Source organism: Anolis sagrei, chromosome 1 (assembly GCF_037176765.1).
Source record: "Anolis sagrei isolate rAnoSag1 chromosome 1, rAnoSag1.mat, whole genome shotgun sequence".
NCBI lineage: Eukaryota > Metazoa > Chordata > Lepidosauria > Squamata > Dactyloidae > Anolis > Anolis sagrei.
The window spans coordinates 70,700,879-70,726,567 of NC_090021.1; the positions used below are offsets into that span (position 1 = coordinate 70,700,879).

Below are 25,689 nucleotides of genomic sequence, written 5' to 3' on the forward strand. Positions count from 1 at the left end.
ATTAGAACTTCATTTCAAAATTAAGCAAAGGTGAAAACCAAAGGAAACTTGATTCCAATCCCAGTATTAGCCCAATAATCTTTATAGAGGCATCATATGAGAGAGAACACAAGAAAGCAAGGAATACTCAGAAGATGGGCATGTTGACTTAACAAGGAAATGCTGCAGAAATTTTAAAGAAGCAATGGTACTGTCTCAGCCAGACTTACCTTGCAGGAGTGGGGTAAGGACAAAAACACACAATATACTGCCCTAAGTGTTTTGAAGGAAGGAAATAGTATTAATGTGTCACTTAACATTAATGTTTACCTTTTCCCGGTTTTCTTTACTTTGCAGCTACGTTTTATAAAACACATTTTCCTCAGAACTACATCTTTCCATCTTTCCCATACTCTTGAATATCTTTGATTTTCCTCCCTGTTCCCCACAGCTTATTATCAAAACTTCGAAAACCACGAAGAGCTGAATAATACTATTGTTTTTAGGATGCTGTGCACAGCCAGACTGGGGTGTCGAGAACACTCTGCCTTCCTTCGAAGCTTCACACATTGTCATTGTGCCTGCTTCACACATCCCTCCTTTGCATCCCACACCCCTTGCTGAGAGAGGAGCAGTGGTGAAAAAGACGACACTTCATGAATAGAAAAACCCGAAGACGAAGACAGATGCGGGGTGATTGTGTTTTCTCCCCCACGCATTTCTGAAATGTCAGTCATTGGATTCACACTTCACTTAGAATCAAAGAGGCACAATGCCTAATGGGCAGCAACCTTCCCAATTGCTATTAGGCTAATTGCTTAGCTAAGACAGCTGGACAACTGTTGGGCAGAACCTCCACCCTATTGCCACGTGCACCGCTTTGGGGGAGAGGAGTGAAGAAAGCATGCCTTTCTCCCTCCCTTAGACAATTAAGATTTTCTAAAAGCTGTACACAGCCAAAATATCAAATCCCACTAGATGAATCATACATTATCTTCAAGGGCAAGTAAAACCACACAGATCTCCACCAAGGATAAATTCTGTAAGAAAAGTATTATATTTCTCTTTCTTGAAAGAACTGTGCGATAGCAACCTCTCTATATAGCAGTCTAACAACACATTTTTTAAATATGCCCTTATCACACCAATCATCATCATCATCATCATCATCATCATCATCTTTATTTGTATAGCAACCCATCTCCTGGAGTGGACTCAGAGTGGCTCACAACAATGTTAACAGTGCAAACAATAAATAGCAATGGAACTAACAATCAATTTAAAATTAGATCAGCAAAAATAACAATACAAATGGGAGCTTCAGTGTGTGAGCCACTGATCTCGTTTGCGTTGCGGGTTGATGTTTCTGTGAAGATATATTGAAACCCCACTGAGTATTATAACCAAAAGCAAAAATCCATAATAATTTCAGGTAAACTGGAAACTAGTATTTTCAAGTCATGTGTTGGATGATGTTTTGGTATTGTAAGCACACATCCAAAGCTGATCTTATACAGCCATCATATCCTTCGTTAGTTTCCCACTAAAATACATTTGTAAATTCACTGGTACTTAATTCAATTTGCAATGTAACAGCATAATCCAACAGATAAGTGTGCTCAAGCCAAAGCAATCAAATAAGTGGCTTTAAACTAGAGATGATGATCTTTGGACTTCAACTCCCAGAAGCCCCAGTGGACATTAATTAGAAAATTATGGGTGGTATTGTCCAATAATTTGGAGGGACTTTAAAAGTGCATGCATGTCTACTCAGAAGGAAGCCACACTAAGTTTAATGGGATTTTCTTTAATCAGATACTAAAATAAATAAATAAATAAACTTTGTTTTTATCCCACTCCCTCTCCCCAGAGGGACTCAGAGCAGCTCACAACAATATCTTATCCCTCTGTCCTCCAGATGTTTTGATTTCAAATCATAGAAGGCCGTCATTGCTGATAGTAAGGAACTATGGGAGTTGTAGTCCAAAACACCATAAGGCCAAAAGAACCTACCACTTGTTTATCAGAACCTTAAAGTAAACAAACAAGGCTTTCCTAATTATTTCAATGATAGGAGAAAGGTTCACTTGCTGAACTTCTACCTGTTGGGATTCTATTAATGAAAGAAAAATGGAACACATATAAAAATGGGCAACCCTGCGTTTTTAAATTTGCAGCTTTGCAGCCAGTTTGGTATGCATTCAATAACAAGAAGGTGGGCCTACTTTTCCAATCAGTCACACCAGGTTTACACTGGTTGAAGTCACTTGAGGCAAATGAAATTGCACCAGCATAAAAAAATGGTGTAATGGAGTGGAGAATTAGACCCACCGACACTAATTTGTTCTGACAGAATGGGGCAGAGCTATTTTCCTGATGTTTGTTTCTAAATTGTGCTGTTGATGAAATTTGTCAGGGGCAAAAAGCCCCTTTAATTCATGACTTCTTTCTCCTCCATTAACTAATTCTGGAAAGGTAACTGCCGAGCAAGACTCAGCAACTGCTCCATATGTTTTTCTGCACATGTGCTTGTTCCATGAATTGTTATTCATGGCTGACTTAAATTATATTCACAAGCCAGTTATCCCCCACCTCCCAAAGGTTTATGGAGCAAATGTCCTTACCATATACAGAGACCCAAGAATGTATATACAAATTAGAAAGCTTCATGCAAAAAATATTGCATGCATACACTACCCCAAGTTATGAATAAGGTTCTTTAGGTTTGTTCTTAAGTTAAATTTGTATGTATGTCAGACACATTTTAAAGTGAAACTCCAGTCAAATATATATCTATGTATCTATATTTCTAATTTTAGGTTTAGATAGCATAGGGAATGTTAACACCCCTGTGGTTTTCGTTTTGATGTCTGTGCCCCTGTTCAGAAAATTTCATCATAGATTCTGATCCTGTGATAACTGGATTTTGAAAAATGGCTCATTGGGGAAATGACTGGTGAAAAAGTTTCAGTTGAGTCCTTTTTTCCCCATGACAACACAGTCAGAGGTGGATTTTCCTTCCAAGGGGTAGATTTCTCCCACTTCCTGATTTTTCTTTTCCGTATCAGGAGCAACTTGAGAAACTGCAAGTCGCTTCTGGTGTGAGAGAATTGGCCATCTGCAAGGATGTTGCCCCAAGGATGCCTGGATGTTTGATGTTTTACCATCCTTGTGGGATGCTTAACTTGCTCTACAACTCACTTCCTATTGTCTCATCCCCATTCTTAACTATGAGTCATTTGTAAGTTGGATGTTTGTAACCCAAGGACTGCCTGTAAAGTGTAAAAAGACCCTGAGTCTTCTGGGCCACTTGCCTTCTCCACAATCCACTTACAAAGGATAAAACCTTCTTAAAACCTGGCTTCACAGAACTCTTACACTACTCCCTAAGGTAACTACCACAGAAAATTGGTAACAACACCTCAGGGAAAAGTCCGACAGCCCTATCTGGAAAGGCTCCCAGTAGGGTGAGACAAAAACAAACTGCTGCTGCATCCCTTAGTTTGTATCTGAGTTTTCCGTGACATGTTAAAGAGTATGGTTCTGCTATATGGCATGATAATGCTGAAGTTCTCAACAGAAGGGTGAATGCACAGGTTCAAGTTAGGTCAGAAAGCGAATCACCGAAAGAGGATTTCTTCCCTAACCACATCCAGATGGGTTAGAAACCGTATTTAAGTCTTCTAAAAGTGGCTAAAGAAAAGCAACAGGATGAGAGCTTGTCCCCCACATTCCCCTTTCTGTCACAAGGAGAAGACTTCAGAGTATCTGAGGAGGCTTTCCATGTGGCCTTGAGTGCTGATTTTATCCTCCTTTTAAAGGGCTTGTGTAGAGCTAGAGTCCCAATAAAACATCCAGTTATGTGGAAAGGTCCCACCCATGCCCCAAGGCACTCACTGTTTTACTGTAATAATAAAGGGATGTGCTATGATAATAAAGAATTTCAATAACAAAGCAATGGATGTTGGCCTAAAAATAAACCTCAGGATTAAGCTCTTGGGAGTCCTGGATAAAATTAAAACTCTGCAGAGTCTGGTTTTGCTTTCTGAAAGACAGTAAATGTGTTACTTTTACAGACATACTCGTTTTCCTCTCTGTTAAATTCTTAAGAACAAAACAAAAACTGGTTTTTCTGACTGGGAAAAACCAAAACAGTGCTTGTAAAATTAATGCACAAACATTTGAGGAGAACCCTAAAACCGATGTGCTCTGCACTTAAACAAAGTTTAATAGTCTAGAGTTCTGTACTAAGAAAGATCATGTCATCGCACAGACTCATCCTTGTGACACACAATGTGATGTTCTGACATATTTTCTATTATGTATTTGGTTCTTATGTGACAAAAAAACCTGCCCAAACTTATGAATGAGCTCAACTTATACATGAGCATATATACTATATCTTGGTCTTGTGACTCTAAAACTGGTTTGTTGCCAGATCCTTTTCTGCTATCAGTATTGATATAAGATTCAAGAGTCAGTCCTGACAGCTTCCGTACATGAAATTTAGGAAGGGGGAGGTAACATTATGCTCCTTGCCTTACAAAGCAACATTTCTTGGGTCACTTCTGTTCTGCTCCTTACTGAACCACTCCCTTTTCTATGGCCTTTCCACACAAGCACAAAATGCAGTTGGAACCGGCATAAAAATGCTTGGTTTTGAGACACATAAAAGCCACACTAGGCTGCCATTAGTCAAATCCATGGTGGAACAGTGGCCATCAAGTCCAGTTGTGCCAAAGCCAGTTTGGCAGGACTGTCACGGGATGGGTTTCTCATCCTGCCTACACCCCCATTCCCCCCCCCCCCAAAAAAACCCCAATAGAAAATCATCTCTTACCATTGATGCAAGGTCTGCATTTCCTAATTTTCCATCATGCAAGAAGCAACAGTGACTGAGAGGAGCCATCCTGACCCCTCCCCTAAAGCTGTGTTGTTTTCTATATGATGCAAAATCAGAAACTACAGGTCTTGCAGCAAAGATAAGGGATGATTTTTTATTGTTTTGAGAGGGTGAAGTGCCGGGAGGGTAGAAAGGCACTGCCTTCCCACTCACTTCCCTGCATTACCTGAGCCCAGAGAGCATGAGATGATTACAATAACTCCATCTTGGTTTCTGCATGAGAATCTGAGACAGCAGTCCCCACTGCCAAAAACCTGGCAGAATCATGATTTGGACCATTCCCAGTGTTTTCTTTTTTAACCCAGGGTTAATTCAGAATAATTGATTTACCCAGGGTAAATTGCATTTGTCAGTGTGTATTATGTGGATGCACCAGGCTAATTTGATTTCTACACTTTATTATAGATGCAGCCAAAGAGCTTAGTTATCTTATTGTAATGAGAATCTCACAACCCAGCACCCCTCTGCATCAATCATTTTAGTAGGATTGAAGCCAACAATGCTTGGAGAACATTGTTGTTGAGAATTTGGTTTGTTAATAATCCTATTAGCACAGTCACTTTTTAAAGGAGACAAGCAGCTTGCATAAAATTACTGTAGTTTTTTGGACTCCTTAGAAAAACTGTATGAATTCCATCCTAGACTTGTATAAGTAACCTCTAAAATCTCATGAAGAGTGACCAAAAGTGATGTGACCTCACTTCTGGCAGCCCAAAATGGTTGTGATGGGATGGATTCAGCTCTCTGGAGGCTAACACACAAATAATAGGAAATTCAACTGTACTTTTCACCAATACAATTGCAGGCATTGCCCAGTTTGATGTTGATTTCGCTTATGATTAAGATTAAATGGAAGTTTAACTGCAAGCACTTAAGAATTCATTAATTTTGTTTCAACACAGATTTTTCATGCAAAATGGATCAAATCTAGCCTTTTACAGTGAAACAGACAAAATAATCATAGAATCATAGAATCAAAGAGTTAGAAGAGACCTCATGGGCCATCCAGTCCAACCCCCTGCCAAGAAGCAGGAATATTGCATTCAAATCACTCCTGACAAATGGCCATCCAGCCTCTGCTTAAAAGCTTCCAAAGAAGGAGCCTCCACCACACTCCGGGGCAGAGAGTTCCACTGCTGAACGGCTCTCACAGTCAGGAAGTTCTTCCTAATGTTCAGATGGAATCTCCTCTCTTGTAGTTTGAAGCCATTGTTCCGCGTCCTAGTTTCCAAGGAAGCAGAAAACAAGCTTGCTCCCTCCTCCCTGTGGCTTCCTCTCACATATTTATACATGGCTATCATATCTCCTCTCAGCCTTCTCTTCTTCAGGCTAAACATGCCCAGTTCCCTAAGCCGCTCCTCATAGGGCTTGTTCTCCAGACCCTTGATCATTTTAGTCGCCCTCCTTTGGACACATTCCAGCTTGTCAATATCTCTCTTGAATTGTGGTGCCCAGAATTGGACACAGTATTCCAGATGTGGTCTAACCAAAGCAGAATAGAGGGGTAGCATTACTTCCTTAGATCTAGACACTATGCTCCTATTGATGCAGGCCAAAATCCCATTGGCTTTTTTTGCTGCCACATCACATTGTTGGCTCATGTTTAACTTGTTGTCCACGAGGACTCCAAGATCTTTTTCACACGTACTGCTCTCGAGCCAGGCGTCCCCCATTCTGTATCTTTGCATTTCATTTTTTCTGCCAAAGTGGAGTATCTTGCATTTGTCACTGTTGAACTTCATTTTGTTAGTTTTGGCCCATCTCTCTAATCTGTCAAGATCGTTTTGAATTCTGCTCCTGTCCTCTGGACTATTGGCTATCCCTCCCAATTTGGTGTCATCTGCAAACTTGATGATCATGCCTTCTAGCCCTTCATCTAAGTCATTAATAAAGATGTTGAACAGGACCGGGCCCAGGACGGAACCCTGCGGCACTCCGCTCGTCACTTCTTTCCAAGATGAAGAGGAAGCATTAGTGAGCACTCTCTGTGTTCGTCCACTTAACCAATAACAGATCCACCTCACCGTAGTTTTGCCTAGCCCACATTGGACTAGTTTCCTTGCCAGAAGGTCATGGGGGACCTTGTCGAAGGCCTTACTGAAATCCAGGTACGCTACATCCACGGCATTCCCCGCATCTACCCAGCTTGTAGCTCTATCGAAGAAAGAGATCAGATTAGTCTGGCATGACTTGTTTTTGATAAATCCATGTTGACTATTAGCGATGACTGCATTTGTTTCTAAGTGTTTGCAGACCGCTTCCTTAACAATCTTTTCCAGAATCTTGCCCGGTATCGACGTGAGGCTGACCGGACGGTAGTTGTTTGGGTCGTCCTTTTTTCCCTTCTTGAAGATTGGGACCACATTGGCCCTCCTCCAATCTGCTGGAACTTCTCCCGTTCTCCAAGAACTCTCAAAGATGGTTGCCAATGGTGCCGAAATGACTTCCGCTAGTTCCTTCAGTACTCTTGGGTGTAGTTGATCTGGCCCTGGGGACTTGAACTCGTTAAGAGCGGCCAGGTATTCCTGGACGACTTCTTTCCCAATTTGGGGTTGGATGTCCTCCAATCCCTCATCCACTCCATCTTGCTGAGGTTGAAGACTCTCTTTTTGTGAGAAGACCGAGGCAAAGAAGGCATTAAGTAGTTCTGCCTTTTCCCTGTCCCCTGTCAGCATTGCCCCATCTTCTCCTTGAAGAGGTCCTATCGCCTCCTTGTTTTTCCTTTTTCTACTGACATAAGAATAGAAGCCCTTTTTATTGTTTTTAATGTCCCTGGCAAGTCTGAGCTCGTTTTTTGCTTTAGCTTTGCGGACCTTTTCCCTACAGGTGTTGGTTATTTGTTTGAATTCTTCTTTGGTGATTTCTCCCTTTTTCCACTTCTTGTGCATGTCTCTTTTGTGTCTTAGCACAGTTAGAAGTTCTTTGGACATCCATTCTGGCTTCTTTGCACTTGTCCTATTTTTTCTCTTTGTTGGCACGGTTTGCAATTGCGCCTTGAGTATTTCACTCTTGAGAAATTCCCATCCATCCGTAGCTCCCTTGTCTTTTAGTATCTGTGTCCACGGAATGCTGCTCAGCGTTTCCTTCATTTTTTGGAAATCAGCTCTCCTAAAGTCCAAAATGCGGGTTTGACTTGTCTTAGTTTCGGCCTTCCTTTGTACCTCAAATTGCAGGAACACATGGTCACTTGCCCCTAAGGATCCTACCACTTCGACCGCATCGATCAGGTCCTCCGCATTTGTTAGGATGAGATCAAGAGTAGCCAATCCCCTTGTTGCCTCTTCTACCTTCTGGACCATGAAATTGTCTGCAAGGCAAGCGAGGAATTTGTTGGACCTTGTACTCTTGGCCGAGTTTGTTTTCCAGCAAATATCGGGATAGTTGAAATCGCCCATGACTACTACATCTCTTTTCTGTGCCTGTTTGGTCAACTGTTGGCAGAAGACTTCATCAAGATCTTCCTCCTGGCTTGGGGGTCTGTAGTAGACGCCTACAACGACATCTTTTTGAGTCCCAGTTCCCTTGATTCTTATCCAGATGATTTCAAGCTGGTTTCCCAGATTGCTGTCTTGAATTTCTTCTGCAGCATAAGAGTTTTTGACATATAAGGCTACTCCGCCTCCTCTCCCCTTTGTTCGGTTTCTGTGAAAGAGGTTATACCCCTCGATATCTACATTCCAGCGATAGGAGTCATCCCACCAGGTTTCAGTGATGGCTATGATATCATATTTGTGGTGTAGTGCTAGAAGTTGGAGTTCGTCTTGTTTATTTCCCATGCTCTGTGCATTAGTGTAAAGACATGTGAGCCCCTGGGATCTTCCCTTGAGCTGTTTAATTGGGATTATTGTGCTTTTGGTACTTGGTCCTTGTTGTGTTTGTGCAGCCCTCCGTTTAGCCTTCTGGCGATTCCCAGACATTATGGGTAAAGTAGTGTTCGCAAGGCTGTTGTCCCCCTCCCCCGGTGGACCTAGTTTAAAGTGCGTCTAATGAGGTTTGCGAGTCTGTGAGCAAAAAGGTGTTTTCCTACTTGTGTGAGATGCACCCCATCCCTTGCCAGTAGGCCATCCTCCTGGAATAGCAGGCCATGGTCGAGGAAGCCAAAGCGTTCCTCCTGACACCATTTTCTAAGCCAGTCATTGACCTGTACTATTTTTCTGGCTCTTGTGGGTCCGTGTCTTACAACAGGGAGGAGGGATGAAAAGACCACCTGTACATTACATTCTTTTAGCATTGCTCCTAGAGCTCGAAAATCAATTGTGATCTTTTGAGACGTATGCCTTGCAGTATCATTGGTTCCTACATGAATCAACATGAGGGGAGGACGGTGATAGGGCTTGAGGAGCCTGGTGAGCCTCTGAGTGATATGGTGTATTTTTGCCCCCGGTAGGCAGCATATTTCTCGAGCCATCCCATCTGGTCTGGAAATGACAGCTTCCGTTCCTCTAAGGAGGGAGTCGCCTACTACCAAGACCTGTTTACTTTCAGGAATGACAGGGCCCCTTTTGTGCAATGTAGTGTGTAGGTCTCCAGAAAAGTGATCCTGTTGGTGTGAATTGTGTAGGTGAAAAGTGTTGTCCTCCTCCTCGACATCCCCGGTGCATTCGTCAAGGACAATCCATTGAGATTCGTCCAAGAGCCTATGGTTCTCCTGTATGTGTTCCTGTTGCTCCTGGTCTATGGTTGGGGATGGTACCCCTGCACGATTGTGCAAGTGTGAATGTTGTGAAGTGTTGTCCCAGTCAGGGCTATCCCCTGCACACTGATCAAGGATGAGCCACTGATCAGTATCTAAGCCATTCTGGTCTTCCCCAATATGTTGTGTTTCTTGGTCAGGTGCTAGTTGTGTGAGAATTTGGAATCTATTGTGTAACGGCAGCTGAGCGGAAGTATTCTGAGGAGGCTTCCGGGTCCTATGTGTCCTTCTAAGGGTGATATTTCTCCAAGCCTGAGGGTTGTCCACATCTGAGGTGCTGTTCTGTTGAGCCTCCCCGTAATGTTGGTGTGATATGGGCCGCGTGTCTAGGCCAGTGTGGTGTGTGGTGTCTAAGAACAGCTCAAGTTCCTGAATGTCCTTAAGGGTCTTAATACGGTCCTCGAGTTGTCGTATCCTGTGTTCCATGCGAGTGATCTGTGTACACTTGGGGCAGATGTAATTGAGTAATTGTAGTGTGAAAAAGCTGAACATGCCACAGCTTGTGCATGAGATGGGAAGTTTTCGTGTTTGTTCAATCTGGAGGTTGCTAATGACCTCCTCTTGGTGTGTGTTTGATGTTGTTGTCTGTATGCAGGGGTGAAAGTATAGGTTACTGAGTATACGAGTTCACTCAGTGGTTTATATAGGATAACCAGGAAGCCCCGCCTCTCAGACAGAGCAGTTAATTTTTAAACTCAGGAAGCCCCTCCCCTCAAACAGAGCAGTTAATTTTTAAACTCAGGAAGCCCCGCCTCTCAAAGAAAGCAGCGCTGAAAGCTGTTAAATTTAAACAAAGCTTACCCTGAAGCAGAAGGAAACAAAATGGGTTCCTGCTTCCTCAACTTCTGTGGAAAGCCCAGCTGCCCCTTGGGTTCAGACACTGGTTTATATAGGATAACCAGGAAGCCCCGCCTCTCAGACAGAGCAGTTAATTTTTAAACTCAGGAAGCCCCTCCCCTCAAACAGAGCAGTTAATTTTTAAACTCAAGAAGCCCCGCCTCTCAAAGAAAGCAGCGCTGAAAGCTTACCCTGAAGCAGAAGGAAACAAAATGGGTTTCTGCTTCCTCAACTTCTGTGGAAAGCCCAGCTCATGTTGTTGTTGATAGATTCTGAACTTGCATAAAAATTGGTGGGATATCAGCTTTAGTCTAAACACTAAGTTTGGTCAAAACTAGTTTACAAATATGCATTTTAGAGGGAAGGAAGGAAAGAAATCCAAAACATTTGGAAGGGAAATTGAAGTAGTTGACAGATGGAGTCCAATTATTATTATTATTATTATTATTATTATTATTATTATTATTATTATGTTTATTTATATCCAACTTTTTCTCTTCACAAGGAAACTCAAAACTTCAATAAGGTCTTGATCCTAATAAGGGTGCTCACTGCCTGATCAGGTATGTGGCTTTGTACAATAGAACAGACAGACAAACATTTGAAATTATAGTAAAGATATTTTTCCTCCTAAAAATGCTTTCAAATCCCAGCCATTAGCTGCCAAAATAAGGCATTTAAAGAAAAAATGTGACCAAATGATACATTATAAATATAATACATTGCTTTTGAAAAATTGTCACACCTAGGTCTTCTGCAGGAGCTGATACTAATGTGTCAGCACATTGCAGCACATGCAATTTCTCAGGACATTTGCCAGAACATTTTCACAACACATTTTAAAGAAGATGAGAAGAACCATTTCCCATTAACCTCTTGTGCAGTTTCTGCATCTACTTTAAATATGATATACACACACCCCTTTCAAGCTTTCTGGGTTGAGATTTTAATCCATATACTAGTCAGGCATACTTGCACTCCTACTAGTTTGATAAAAGTATTTTTTTAGAACACTAAAGGCCTTCCTAGAGCACTGCAATATGGAAAAAATATTTGTGTGAACATTGAAGAGTAACAAACACAAGTGGCATAACAAATATGAATCTTTAGTTATACATGTTAGGCCCATTGCTCCTTAAATTAATAAAGCAATGTGTGCGTGGGTTTACTCCAGAGAAGGGCACAATATATATGTCATGTTATTGGTTTCATTCAACCATGCAGTGGTAAATTTTGAACACTCATATCTCCATAGCCATGTCTTCAAGTAGAGGCCAAAGCTTCTGGCAGCTCTATTAATCTCCCCCTTTCACCTCTCATAAGGTGGAGAGAACTTTCACTTCATGAGCTTAAACCCATCCCTAAAACTTTTCCATCCCAAATAATGCACAGTGGGAAAAGGAATCCACAATGTCTTCCTAGTTGGGGTTTCCAACATTAGCCATAGCAAAACAACAAGAGCAGCAACTTTGCTGGCTACTTGGGCAACATTTTGCATTCCCCAAACTGTATTCTACTTGGTATAATTCCTGTTCATGGGGGAGAGGTGACAGTAATCATAAAAAAGCACCATGTTATATTGCACAGGACAGTCATTCATATTTCCTCTCTTAAATGCTCGTGTTCTTCTTTTAGTCAGCACGCTTAAGATTAATGGATGTTTAAAGTTCTATTATTCCCAATCTGATATTTCTATTTCCAGATATACTTCTTAAAACAAATATTGTTCCTTCTTTGATATTCCTCCCAAGCACTTGTTTCCACACATAAGAAACACAATCCTGCTGGATCAGGCTATTTCCTACACTGGGAAACCAGTCACTTTTGGGACACTCTCAAGCATAACATGGGTACATCAATCATTGTACTCTCTTGTTCAAGTTCCCCAGAAGCTGCTATGCAGAACTGCACTGAACTCAAGAGGACTTATTCTTGAATAAACATGCTTACAACACCATTATATTTTGTAAACAAAACCTTACAATTGTTTCTATCTTGAGTAATTCCCAAATAGGCAATAACCAAATTGCTCATAAACAGTCAACTCAACCTTTGATGTTACATCTTAGATTGTTATGTTAAGGCCATTAAAAAGTGAGAACAAGACCTCTGGGAATAATAGAACTTTTTACCTCCACTGCTCTTAGGCTTGCTGGGTAAAGGAAGGGCGCGAGCATTTAAGAGAGGAAGTATCAATGGCTCCCCAGTGCAATGTAATAAACATGAAGTACACTGTGAATAGTAGGTTAATATTATGGAGCAAATACTGAGGGATGCAGAAATTCCTTCTACATTTGTTAGAAAGTTAAAAGAGGTTTGATTTTTTCCTGTTATCTAATTAAAGTTTATGGGGTGGAGGGGGTTGCAGTTTTGATTCAATGGCCATAGTTCTCCACTCTCTAATTAGCAGCTTTTAAGAAGAGCCAGAACATTTAATTTCCCATTTCTGCTTCTGCTAGTCAATGAAATTATATAAAAGATGTGCAGAACTACATAAAAATTTAGAAATGAGATCAACATTTTAGTTAATTAATCTCTTTTAAGAAATCCAATACAGTACAACCTCTGAATTGTGGAACTGATATATGCAGTTTTGCATACTGACTTAGTGTAACTTGATGGGAGGACCTTTCTTCTTGGCATGTCCATCAATCATCCCATCAAAAATAACAGGGTTACTGTTATCCACAGTTTCACATAACTACATAAAGTCCAATAATGTGTCCCATACCTGGGGATCATACTTTTGTTCCAAAGTATTATATTTAAAGTCATCCAAATGAAGTGCTTTTAGAAATTTCATTTCACAGAAGGCCATGGTGTCATCAGAATGATGCTCTCCAGGGAACTATTGGGATAGTTCTTCACTCTAGCATTCAGCCAACTTGATATTCCCACAGAAAGCCACATTACTCACCTGAAAGTATCATGGCTTTATAATGACTTTTAAAGCTAGAAATTAGATGGTGGTCAATTACATTACAAGTCTCTATCCTGGCTAGGTCCCCTAGATTTCTGTCACTTTATCCTGGGTTTCATTGTGACACAATATAATCTTCTTAACATGTATCTTTTGGGTTTCAGCATAATACTGGCCATCTCATAATAACTCTATATATAACAATGAAGCAACTACATCTGGAATATTATGCCTAATCCTGGTCATTGCAGATAAAACAGAATGTTTCACAAATGAAAAGAGAATTTAAAAATAGCAACCGAAAGATCAAGGAACTGGAGGAACTGTGCTTTATGGTGCCAGTGTCCTGTCCATCAGAATACTGTTAAACAGCTGCACACCATATCATAATCCAAAGTGGTCTGAGGACATTTAAAATAGTCAGCCAAAATAATGGCAAAACACAAGGGTAGTCCAAAGTTCTTTCCAAAATGTTCAAAGTCAAGTAATCTTGTGCCGAAACCAACAGTTTTTCCCTTAAACATCGTCTGGATGCCTCAGGAGAAAACGCAAGGCAGCACACCTTTTGTGCTCTGTCTGGTTGGGCCTCCAGTGTCAGACTGCTCATGACGTTGATCTATATTTGCCCCTAACTCAGATGCTTGGTGGAGAAACCCTTTCCCTTCCCCCTCAGCACATGCAATAAAGCAGGTTATCCAAAGCAGTGAGTAAAAGTAAGGGCAAAATACATGGGTAGTCCAAAGATCTTTCCAAAACGTTCAAAGCCAAGTAATTTCACCAACACTGAGGCAGCAAACCAAATTATAATCCATATGTCAAGGTCCAGTTGAGTCTACCAGCAGAGATTCAAGCTGTAGCAGTTGCATCGTTGTTGCTTCCAGCACCCAGCTACTATTACTGCTCTGCAGAAATGGGTTCTTCAGTATCAGACTGCTCATGCTCCTGATCTATATTTGCCCCTGACCAGATCCTGGGTGAAGAAACCCTTCCCCCTCATCCTCAGCACAAGCCATGATAAATAAAAGATTACATTTGGGTCTCTGTAGCTTAGAAAAAAGGTATGTCCAGGGATGCATGACAGAAGTGTATATAACTATAAATAGTGTTGAGAAAGTAGATAGTGAGGTTTCCTCTGCCACTTTTACACAGTACCAGAACCACAGTCAACTAATGAAGCTGAGTGGTAACAGATTCAGGACACAGGGCATGCAAAATATGGAATTTATCACCACGGTATGCAGTGAGGGTAGAATCGCCAAGTGAAATAAAGGATAGGTCTCATATCCTTTAACAGGTGGGCAGAAGAGATATTGTGAAACTTACTAAAATTCTCCATTCTACACAATCATTTAAACTGGAACAGGAACATTTTGCTTGGTAACTCTTGACCAGGCATAGGCAAACTTCAGCCCTTCTTGAAATCCCAACCAGTTTACCTGCTGTTAGGAATTGTGGGAGCTGAAGTCTAATACACCTGGAGGTCTGAAGTTTGCCCATGCCTGCTCTAGACTCACTTGAACATCTTCAAAATGGAATTAGACAAATTAGTGGAGAATGGGGTTAGCCAATTATACTAACCATTATGATGATATGTTCACTCCTGAATCAGAGTGATTACACCTTTTAATAGAATTTATTAAGGAATACAGGTGGGAGGATGTTTCCCGCGATTTAAATTTTATTTGTAGGCCCAGCTGACGTAGACCTCTTGAATCAATACAGGCAGTCCTCAAATTACCAACATCCAATTTACAAACTACTCACAGTTAAGAATGGGACAGGGACAACAGGAAGTGCAAGAAATCTACCGCCTGGGACAATTCTGGAGTTATACTTTAAAAGTGCACCTGTTCCAATTTACATACAAATTCAACTTAAGAACAAATTTACAGAACCTATCCTGTTTATAACTTAGGGACTAACTGTAGTTGAGTGGTAAATTAATGCTTATGCAAATCCTATTAATTCAATAAGTTGAGATTGGGTTGTTGTAGGTTTTGTCGGGCTATATGGCCATGTTCTAGAGACATTCTCTCCTGACATTTCACCTACATCTATGGCAAGCATCCTCAGAGGAAGTTGAGATTATTAATAGGCTTCAAACCTTTGTGCTGGGTTTGTTAGATTCCCTGGTTGGCTGCTATCTGGAACAGAATCCCTATCAATATTTCATCTTACAGTTTTTCTTGTGTTCTCAATACTATACCTAGATTGAAGGCCAGTGCCATTCTATATGCATCATTGATAGCAACAGAATTTACTCATAAACTAGTAGGCCTACAGCTGCAGCCAGAAAATTATAAATTTTCAGCTCACATATGTCTGTCACATCCCAGTAAGTAACTTTTTTTAAAAAAAGCAACTGTATTAGTCATGCAATGGATCATACTACCATGCATTTTTCAAAACTTAAAATAAATCGCTTCATATTTATTTATATCTTTTATGTGAGTCAGAAAGAAGACTTGCTGAATGTAAGTCATGTTAGCATGTTAAAATCACTTCAAAAGACAGAATAACAGGAAATAAACAGGCTTAACAAATGGAAACAGTTTCCTAGATAAGTATAAAACAAAGATATTGTTTCACCCCCAGTGAAACTGTATACGATGTGCTAGCCTTAGGATTAGCTATCTTTAAATTTAGATATTTCCACTTTATACAAGTATCCGAAATCAGTTTTTAAATCTTGAATGAACTGTTATTCACTCTTCAGGAAAAATATTTAGGGACAGAAGTGGAAGACTAAAACAATTCATAAATGAAACAACACGTGTTAAGATTGCTGTCATCTTAAAATGTCTATTCCAAATATGACATATTCTTCAAGTGTCTTATTTTCCAGTCTATGTATAAAAAGGTAAATTATGTGCAAAACTAAAATATATGCAAGCAAACTTAACCATATATGCTCCTAAGTTTTTTAATGATTTACTTCATTTATATGGATAGATAGATAGATATAGATATACCATGAAACTCAGATCAGTTGTATACAGTTGGGGGCTGAAAATAAGTAATAGAGCTCTAGGTCTCATGTGAGGCAGTGGCTATGTAGTTTCTCCAAAGGAAAGTGTGATATATTGGAGCCAAATCAAAAATCTCTCTGGGAGGAAGTCATGCTGGAGAATGAGGGGAAGGAAAACATTATTAACTAAATGTGCAGCAAAAATAAATTAATAGCTTTTTTGGAAGAGGAAGTCAGTGCAATACAGCAATGTCTGGAGTCCATTCAATGCATCAGAAATCATAAGGACTTCCAGGCAAGAACTCAAGGATTCCACAGAACTGAAAAAAAATGGTCAAATAAAATGTTGAGACCTGCAAACACACTAGTTCAGTGGTTCTCAACCTGTGAGTCCCCAGGTATTTTGTCCTTCAACTCCCAGAAATCCCAGCCAGTTTACCAGCTGTTAGGATTTCTGGGAGTCGAAGGCCAAAACATCTGGGGACCCATAGGCTAAGAACCACTGCACTAGTTATTCTCACAAATAGATTGCACAGTAGGGATTCAGAATCTTCCCAACCAAGCAGTCACCTCCAACATTTTCCTATGAAGATACATAGGAAATCAGCAAGAAGAAAGGAGTCAAGGTAACCAACAATCACAACAAAAAGAGAAGAAAAGTGCTAATTGTTGGAGACTCATTGTTCAGGGGTATAGAGGCATCTGTGAATCAGCCTGATCAAGTCGCTAGTTTAATGGATAGTGGGAATGCTGTAGATATCGTTTAGCTCTTTTGAACAAAGCACCTGATAAGCATCTGAAAATTATTGGATTAGCATATTGATTAAATGTGGAATAGATGTAAACACTGTCAAATTGATCCATAATTAATTGGAAAGCCATGTTTGGAGAGTTGTTATAACAGGCTGTGCTTGACACTAGAAGGGGGTTCTGAGTGGAGTACCTCAAGGACATTGCTCAACATTTGGATCTGTGACTTAGATGACAGGGTGGAGGAAAACCTTATCATGTCTGAAGATGACACAAAACTGGGAGGGCGTTTAGTACATTTAAGGGTAGAAACTGAATTCAGAAGGAGCTAATAAACTAGAAAATTGGGTAGAAATTAATACAAATAAAATGCAATATACACCAATGTAAAAGTCTAGCTTTAGGACAAACACCAAATGCACTGGTATAGAAGATAATATGACATGTAGTTCTGCTTAGCTAAAGAAATAGGAAAAAAGAATATTAGGAGCTTACATTAAATCTAGCCTGTCAATTTGTTCCCTTTAGCTCAGTTCTGTCTACTAGCTTAGTTGTGCCTTTCCCCATTGTATCCAGAAAACAAGCCTTTCCCACACCAACAAGAAGAAATTGTCCTATCTGGAGTTTGTGGAGAATTGAACTTGGGACTTTTTTCCACAGGCATCTGTTCTACTACTGTGCTATATTTGTATCTATCTCTTTGAAGTCCCCCCCCCCCTTCTTTACATCAATACATTCTGTATGTCACATGAAACCACTTTCCTCCTAAGTTTTAATGGGAGGTTTGGCCTGAGGCCAATGGAGTAAATGAGAACAGCACAAGAAAGTAGTTGTAAGCAGGGATGTCATTGTTCTACTGACAGACATTCAGTTGCCTTTTATCAAATACCAGCATGAAAATGGGTTGGTAATTTATTGATAGTATGCCTTTCTATGGTGCTACTGAGTTGGAGATTACTAAGCACTGTATAAAGTTGGAAATTGCCAAATAATACAGTACATGCATAAAATCATAAAAGGGACAGGACAGATAGAAAACCACAGTTTAAAATCTGAATGGCATACTATTAGCCTGCATTGCATGTATGCCTCTTTATTGAAAAGGTAATGTGTGGTCACCAGTTCATTATAAGGTCCTTCATGAAACTGCCATGTGACACCCCCCCCCCCCCCATAACCAGGGACTGGTGCCTGTAGTTTCACTAACTTGTATCTCATATAATATACCCTTTCTACAAATTTCTAGGTCCTTCAGTGTGACTCTGATAATTTCTGGTGGAAGTCATTCATTTCAATAAGGTTCACTGCTATCCAGTTTCCACAACAAATTCAGGAATGTATCCCCAGTGGATAGGAGGGTAGTACTGTGTTATTATATATATAGTGCATCTTTACAGGAGTTTGATATTATGTTTACTGTCACATTTTTCTCCTATACAATTCTGGAACTTGTCATTTAATAGGTGTTTAGAATTACCTGCAAGGGAGCTGTAGTGCACTCCTATGAACTACAGCACTAAACAATTCCATCTCACCAAACTACATACCTCAGAATTCCACACAATGGAACCACAACAATTAAAGATATATAATGTTGATGCACTGTGGTAAATGGGAAATCAATATGGGTTTGCATCCACAGTTGCCCTCCTGGCCTTCAGGAACAGCAAGCTGCCAAATCCTTGCACATGTGCCCTTTTCACTTGCTCACTCATTTCTTTGATGTGCATTGGGCCACAGGAGCAGAAACAAAAAATGACACTGGCAGTGCCTGTGATAAAGTGGAGAGGCACTATAGCTGGACTACAGCAAACTAGGAAACAGGGACATTGCTGCAAAGAGCAAGTAGAGATGACTGGACTCAAATGATTTTATGTTCCAGACAACTGTTTCATATGTATTGTCGAAGGCTTTCACAGCCGGAATCACTAGAGTGTTGTGTGGTTTGAAGATGCCAGCCACAGATGCAGATGAAATGTCAGGAGAAAATGCTGTTAGAACACATCCATACAGCCCAGAACCCACACAACACTCCAACTGTTTCATATACTTTTCCTCGGATTGTAATGTGAATCACTGCAATTTACTTAGTTCAAAATGTGGTAAGCCAGTCTGCTCTTCATTCAGATTATTTCACCTTAAAGTCCTGACCTGCCATTGGTCTAAAATTATCACTACTCTCTTTAAAGGAAAAGCCCAGCCTTTGCGGAGTTGGTTGGTCAGAGCTCAAAAACAAACAAAGTTGTGAGGATGCTTGCCACAGGGGTTGTGAGGATGCCTGCCACTGATGCAACCTTTGAGGATGCTTGCCATAGATGCAGGCGAAATGTCAGGAGAGAATGCTTCTAGAACATGGCCACACAGCCTAAGAAACCTACAACAACCTAGTGATTCCAGCCATGAAAGCCTTCAACAATACACTTCTCTGTATGCTTTTCAAGTAGGCATTGTGTGTAACTGGTCCTCAAATACAGAAAGTCTCTACAAGTATTCTACCAGTATCCTAAGGCATTGACTTATTAGCGGAGCTTGGAAAGGATCTATAAGTTTCCTGCTCAACAAGTATGGCTGATGAGAATTTTAATTCAAAAAAGGAACTTCTCCAAGCTCTAATCTGTAAAATATAATGTTCCCAATGTTGATTCAATTCTTTATACTGTACAGCCACCCCACCCCTGTGGAAAGGAACTGCAAAAAGCAATAATGTGTGTGGTGAAGTGTTTACAAAGGGGTGCTTTCTATGCCATTTCCTCCAAAGCAATCTGGGCTGCACTTTGTCCTGTATCTGGCCCATATATTAGACTTCTGTGCCAGAAGGAAGTTACACCTATTTAGGCTTGAGCACTGGTTTCCTAAATCAATACAACCAACTCAGCAATGTGTCAAAGGCCAGATCTAAACTCCAGTATCTCACATTTTCAACCTGAAATACTGGATATGTCCTCTTATATTGGGAAGCAGCAGCTTTGGGCTGTGAAATGCAAACATCAGCAGCCTTGCAGGCATTGTACTAATGCTGTGCTTTGAGTAGTCAGAAGAAAATCTGTTTTATGCATGCAGGTTTTCCTCTTGGCAGATAAAATAACAAGCAATAATACTGTATCAGTTAATAACAGACCAACAACACCAACTAGTAGAGGACTGGAGGAAGTGCATATGTACCACACATTTCTCCAGTATGGGAACCAAGGCATCTCAGAGCATAGATTGAAACAAAGTATAGGCAACATCCTAGTTACTATAATAAAAGCAATCTAGATTAAATAAAGATATATAGAAGAGTTTTTAAAGTCCTGAAAACATAAGGAGCACAGCATCCCCTCCCCACTTTAGAAGACCCATCTGCAGCAAGCTGTAAAAAGCTGGTTACATTTTGAAATGGAGCCCCTGATGGGGCAGTGGGTTAAACTGCTGGGCTGCTGAACTTGCTGACCGATAGGTCACCAGTTCAAATCCAGGGAGCGGGATGAGCTCCCGCTGTTAGCCCCAGCTTCTGCCAACCTAGAAGTTGGAAAACATGCAAATGTGAGTAGATCAATAGGTACCGCTCCGGTGGGAAGGTAATGGTGCTCCATACAGTCATGCCAGCCACATGATCTTGGAGGTGTTTATATGGGCAACGCCGACTCTTGGGCTTAGAAATTGAGATGAACAGCAACCCCTAGAGTTAGACACGACTGGACTTAATGTCAGGGGAAATTTTTTACCTTTACCTACACTCTGAAATAACTGATACTGGGTTATTTTTCCCCTTTCTGTCTTAAAATACAAGAAAGAAAGTAGCAGCCTTAAGGCTAAAATATTCCCACCACAATCTACAATCCATCAGCTCCCTATTTTTTTATTTTTTTTTTTGCAACTATCCTCATTGGGTCTAGCACCCTAAACAATGTACCCCAAGTTTGCTGCTCCTTAAAAAACTACTTGAATTCCTAAAATAGGCCTGGTATCGTAAAAGGCAGCATTTTGCTGCTGCATTTTTTTTTAAATAACTGGGGGTTATAAACTGTCCCCAGTCTATTGCAAATCACTCAAGGTGTATCTACACTGTAGAATTAATGAAGTTTGACATCACTTTAACTGCCTTGGCTGAATGCTACCGAATCCTGGGGTTTGTAGCTTGGTGAGACAGCAGTACTCTTGCCAAAATTCTAAATGGCCATGGCTCCCATGATTCCATAGCATTGAGCCATAGCCATTAAAATGGTGTCAATCTGCATTAACTCTACAGTGTAGGTGCACCCTGAGGAAGTTATAAAATTAGTTAAAGTTCCACTGGCAACTGGCATATTCTGAATCCTCACTTTTGTTAATTCAAGCACCAATATCATATTTAATAATTTCCACAAAGGTTAGTGTGTATTAATTTTAAAAAATCTGTTACAATTCTGTCGTACCTCAAAGGCTAATAAATGTATATTTGAGGCTAAGGTCCACTTCAACAGAGATTGTATTTTACCTGTTGATGGTTCACGGCTAAAGTTCACTTCAATAGAGATCATAACTTGCCTATTCTTTAAGATATCTTGTTATGGATACTACCATTCTCTGCAGTTAAGATTTTGATCTGTACAGATTTTGGATAATGCTTCGTTTATTATATAAAGTCCAAAACTAATGTGATGCAGTAGTTTGAATGTTACGTTAGGATCCCAAGAGACCAGGGTTTGAATATCTGCCATGGACATTCCCTGGGAGGTCCTAGAGAAGCCACACTCTCTCAACTCAAGAGGAAAGCAAAAGCAAATCCCTTCTGCATAACTCTTACCAAGAAAACTGTAATAGAGTCTCTGTACTCTGTAGTCCTGAAGGTATGTAACGACAAGGATGTAAAAGTATCAAGGGAAACATGCATTCATACACACTTCCATCAGTGGGGAGGTGCATAAAGATAGCTGCACACTAAGAAAAAAGCTGAAGGAAAAAAGTCCCACAAATCAATATGACATTTGGCCAGGATGCAAGTGCTGGTAGGTATCTGAGGAATGCAAGGCAGATGTCAAATGTTTACATCCTTCTTCATATCATGTTTGGAAAAAAAAGGAGCATTACCCCGGAATATATGAAATGGTATGATCTCATTTGAAAGGCTACCTCTCTCTATATGACTCCATCCACATATTCAGATCTTGTGTGGAGGCTTTGTCCCACCATCCCCATAAGTGCATGTTTTTGGAATAGAGGTGGTCTCCAAGTTACCAACATGATAGGTTCTGTAAGTTTGCCCTTAAGTTCATTTAGTATGTAAGTCAGAAAAGGTACATTTTAAAGTCTAACATCAGCCAAAAATATTTTTCAAAGTTTTGGATAGCACAGAGAAGGGTTACATTCCTGTGTTGTTGATTTTGCTGTCTGTGCCCATGTTCAAAAGATTTCACCTCATTACCTTTCCCTGTGACAATTAAATTTTGAAAAATGTGGGTTGTTGTGGAAACAAGGATTGGTGATAAAGTTTCAATAGAGACACCTTTTTCCCATGATAATAACTCTTCTGGGGTGAATTTCCCTTCCCAGGGGTAGATTTCCTCTTAGTTCCTGTTGTCTCACCTCTATTTATAATTAGGAGTCATATGAAAGTTGGATGTTTGTACCTTGGGGACTGCTTGTACAGGAGAAAACCTTCCTGGTGCATGCGTCCAGATTCTGGAACTCCTTTCTCAGGCTGCTTCCAGACAGCATCAAAACGCGGGATTAATATGCGGGATAAACAAACTCGAGACCTCAGAACAGGTCCCCACAAAGACCTGCCGGTCTCGGGCTTTGTTTCCTCGCCATTCTCATAGCACTTCTGTGTCTCGGGATAAAATGAAGGGCAGATGAGGGACATCCGGCAGAAGTTTTTTTTTTTTAACGATTATCTGCTGATGCTTATATACGCACATGCTAATACCCTAATAGAAACATGGAGAGATTCCTATGTGTGCATATAAGCATCGGCGCATAACAGTGAGATTTTTTAAAAATGCTGCTGGTTTTCTTATTTAATATTATAAAGTTTAAAATAGACACTTTCGGAGACCTCTAATGGCTCTCTACTTCTCCTCTCTTGAAACCAGCTGGAAATCATCCGTCTCTCTGAGCCCGAACAGCTGATCAGACCACATTTGAAACCACGTTTGAAAAAAACATGTGGGGAAAAAACCCCATTATTTTAATCCAGCTTTGGTTAAATTAATAATAAAAGCTGGTTCAACAGAATATATATATATGTGCAGCTTCTAAAGCATATGGAAACAAAATACAGGATCAGAACATATGAATAGAGTATTTCCATTATATAAATTATACTCTTGTTAGAATCTGAATTATTGTGTACAGAATTATGAACGCTCTGCAACAATAGTGTGAAAAGGGTAGTGTGCGCGTATAAAATATATGGATGGAGGAGAGTTCCCCCTTGTGTTAAGAGAAGAAACCACAACTGCACATAATGGACAAACATTTTGCTGATATTGTATTGTGATATTGTATTGTGATATTGTATTGTGAATTTTGCACAGTAAAACTCTATTAATGCTCATTCTCTCTTTATACCACCCAAAAAAGTCTGACTCATTTTCTGTGAGCTGCCCTTCAGATTTTAGAAGACTGCTATTATATTTTTTTTCTTCATCTTCCCTTATTCATACTAACTATATCCAGGTCTTTCTATAATTCCTCATAATTGGGCTTGGCTTCCAAACAATCATCTTACTCTTGTGTGTTTATTCACTGATACATTCATTCACTAAATGAGTGTATCTACTGGCTGTTTTCATTAAGTCAAACTGACTGTAATCTGATCCAACAGAGTAATTCATATGTTCATCTGTGGGACTCCTTGAGCAATTTTTCATCTTAAGCCTAAAATAATACAGTGTTAAAATTATAGCCAACCTTCCTCCATTTTTCTTCTATTCTTTAAAAAAATCATACAGAGGCAGGCCTGCTGTAGGGGAAACAAATGGAGAGAAATCCAAGGACATTTGTGCCCTGTAGAAGGACATTTCTGTGGCTCACCAAAAACTTGTGATGGAAATCTGGATGTTAAAAATAATGAGGAAAAAGACCAGTGCTTGCAACACGACCATATAAAGAAAACACCAAATGGGTGTGATGCAAAGGGGAAAAGGGGAAGCAGGATTTTTGCTCAGTGTCCATTCTGTTTACAATTTGGCACAAGGAGTTCAACAACACACTTCAATCACTATTATTATGGGAAAACATTTGAAGTCATTGAAATTAGTCAATTATCTCCAAAAAATATCTCTGGACTTGTTTACTCCATTTATCTGTGTTAATAGCATATTGTGAAAAAGCTGTGGTGAGGTTGGTCATCTGAGTAGTTTCTTGAAATCTTTTAATTTTCCACTTCTCTTATAGTATATTCCAGTTTTCTACATACTTCCCAGTTAGGTATTGTCTGTTTATTAAAATCAACACTTGGCCACCTCCTGCCAACTGCCATTGATTATTTTTGTCAGAAAATTTGCATTTTGAATTGGGACAGATGGTCTGGGTCATCACAGAAAAAACAGAACACTATCTATGTTATGTTATGTTATGTTATGTTATGTTATGTTATGTTATGTTATGTTTTAACTTTGTTGATTGGGCTTGGCCCCATGTAAGCCACCCCGAGTCCCTTTAGGGAGATGGAGGCAGGGTATAAAAATAAAGTTATTATTCTATTATATTATTATCTGGGATCACATTAAATAGGGAGAGGATTCCTGGATCGCTATCTGCTTTCACAGTGAGAAGGGCTAATGAGATGTTTGCTCAGCAACGAGTACCAATACTGACATATGTTTGCAGTAGTCAATCCTTCTGAAAGTATAATTGGGTTTTTATCTTTGCAAAGTTCTAGCTAGAACCTTGAAGACATTAGACCTAAACACAGGCTGGATCTACACTGCAATAAAATGCAGTTTCGAACTGCATTATATGGCAGTGTAGATCCAGCTACAGAAACAAAACATCAATTTTCTAAACAATTTGGAATCAAGAAGGTGACTTAATTCAGATCAAGTGTAAAATTATGTCAAAACAGATGTTCTTTTTGTTTTGCCAATTAAATAACTTATCAAATGTCACCCATCTTATCGGAATGTGAATGCAATATTGTTTCAATTGTGTAGGTGATGAATTGATTCAACTTGTCAAAGCCAGCTAATATTATGTAGGAAGCAGGCTCTGCCTTGCATCAAAATATCTGAAGGCCTCAGAGGACAATGACATCTAAATGCTTCCCTTTGAAATGTTGGGAAGGAAAAGACAGCAGGCAGATCTAGTAAATATTCATGTACCTTCACAATGATAGGCTTGTCCAGATGCTTAGGAGCAAAGGCTTTTCAAAAGCAGATTTAGCTTGAGAACAAAAACTTCCAAACTATGTCCTTGTTCAAATGCCATGGGATTCAATCTCTTTTTTCGCTCAGCAGATGGAGTCTCCATTTTGCTACTATGGAGAATTGTCCCCTGTTGAAAATCATGACATAATGTGACAGCCGTAGTAAGAACTGGAACAGATATTTCACATATCATATAAATGCAGATAAACAAATGAATAGTGTAAAAAAAAAATCCAACACTGAGTATTATCCAGGCAAAATGAGGCAATTGTAAATCCTTTGGATGATGCACATATTTAAGTCTCT

General features: G+C 40.0%; 1 protein-coding gene across 1 annotated transcript in view; it reads right to left on the bottom strand.

The window, feature by feature from the left end:
• SCAF8 (SR-related CTD associated factor 8) overlaps nucleotides 1-25,689 on the bottom strand; it is a 150,357-nt gene that overhangs the window by 47,310 nt on the left and 77,358 nt on the right. The window lies entirely within an intron of this gene.